Below are 2139 nucleotides of genomic sequence, written 5' to 3' on the forward strand. Positions count from 1 at the left end.
CTGCGGGGTCAGGCCTGTCCCTGCTCTCCAAGCAAGGGGTGCAAGGGTGGGAGCAGTGCCCTTCTGCTACCCCAGCCCTGGGAGCTGCTCATCCTTCCTGTCCCAGCTGGAACTCTCAGCACGGTGCTCATGTCTTGTAGTTCCCTTCCCAGATGATGCAGCTCTGTTGTTCTACATACTCGGGAGCAATGGCTCCTCCTTAACCTGAAGAAAAGCAGAGCAGCAGCATGGCTTTATGTGCTGCGAGACTGGAAATGCTGTTCTAGAGCTAACAGGCTTTGTTGGTGCTATGGAAACTAGCTCAAAAATCGTAAAGCCTTGTCCCTAGCACCCAGCTCGGAGAGAACTCCTGGGGAAAGCAGCTGTTGAAGGGCTCTGCAGTGCAGCAATGGTGTGCAGGTTTTCCAGGTAAGCTCAGATGGAAGGAAGGTTCATTTACATTTCATTTACAATTTACATTTGGATTGTACAACTTTGTTAGTTTTACAATTGCCCTGATTACAGCTGCCACAGTTCTGTTCCCCTTCCAGCTTCCAGTGTCTGTGCCTTTCCTTAGGCCAGTGACATCCCCCTTTCCATGTCACTCATCTTGGGTTGTTAAAGAGGAGGAACAGTTAAAACCAGCTTCAGCTCAATGATGCAGGAAATGGTGTCTCTTCCCTCAGAACAGCCAGCGGGAATGCTGCTCCTGGCACCAGCACTCCCTTCCCTCTCCATTAGCAAACAGCACATCTGTTCCTACTCCTAATGGGCTCTCTACAACAAGCTTACGCTCCTGTGCTGCTCATTGCAGTTCAGGGTGAGCTACCCTTGGCCAAAGCTGTTCCATGCCCCTCTGTGGCTGCGGGGCAGTAAAGGTACAGCTCAGGGCTGAACTGCTGCTGTCTGAAGTGAAGCTGCAGCTCTAAAACACAGCTGTAACCAACAGCATCCACTGCTGTCATCTGGTGCCAAGGACCTGCCTTAAACTCTCACTCTAGTGCATGAGGAAGTAGCTAAAATAATGTAGCACTTCTCCCTAAACTCATTCTGTTCTTGTTGCACACTGACAGAGATCAGCACACCCTGACTTCAAAAGCTGTAACAGAAGGGAAGATGCCTACCACAGCTGTAACAGCCCTAAGCAACACTGAACTTGCTTACGTGTCCTGGATTCCAGCTTTACTTCCCCTCCCCATTGCTACCTGGCACCAGTTTGCTACCTCCTCTGCCCTGTTCTTCACCTTCAAACCTCCACGTTCACACTGGGAGCTCCCCTGGGGCAGAATGTGTTCTAGGTTCCAGGTAACCCCACCTGAACACCGTCAGCCTTAGCCCTGTAGCAACACCTCCCTCACTGGCCCGTGCAGGTGTTGGAAGATAATCAAACCCCTCTCCTACTTTAAGACCACTTTGCTCCAGCCACCTCATTCAGAGATCTTCAAAGCCTGCAGGGCAAGTGAAAGCAGATCAAACACATGTACCAGAACATTGCCATCACTTTAGCTCACAACAGATACCAAAGTCAAAGCAAAATAAGCTCATTTGCTTCCTCTAGTCTCTTAAAACCACTGAGATTAAAAGGTTCTGACTGGTGAAGCAACTGAGTGTCTCTTTAGGAATGAGCTGGTGGGTCACCGGCTCACAGCTACATGGAAATGGGATTTCTTACCTTAGAAAAGCCTTAGATTTCAGGCTTTGTTTTAAGCAATAATCACTGACCTTCTATTACTGCCTCCATCACATGTTGGGCCTTAGAACCTTGAAGAGTTTGTTGATCTATTGAGAGCTACAACAGGATGATTCAACTCCCCTGTGGACAGTGTCTTCTAGCTTGAGCTTGTGCCTTCCCCTGCTGCTGCAACAGGCACAGGAGCACCTTGGACCTGACCACAGTGTAATCTGTGTGCATCGGCTACCCCACTGTGTGCAGGAGTATCTTATAGTGATGCTCCTTTAAAACATCCCCAACATGAGAGTGAGAAGGGAATGGGTATGGGAAAGCCACAGGAATCAACCTTTGCTTATAAATGACTTAGAGAGGTACCTAGATTGTCACCCCCAAGCCACAACTCACCCCACTATTAGCTGGGACTTCAGCCAGCAGAACTGCTACACAGAAGCTGCAGAATTGCTCCAACTGAAAGCCACGAATCCAGC

Source organism: Melopsittacus undulatus, chromosome 11, assembly GCF_012275295.1.
Source record: "Melopsittacus undulatus isolate bMelUnd1 chromosome 11, bMelUnd1.mat.Z, whole genome shotgun sequence".
Taxonomy (NCBI): Eukaryota; Metazoa; Chordata; class Aves; order Psittaciformes; family Psittaculidae; genus Melopsittacus; species Melopsittacus undulatus.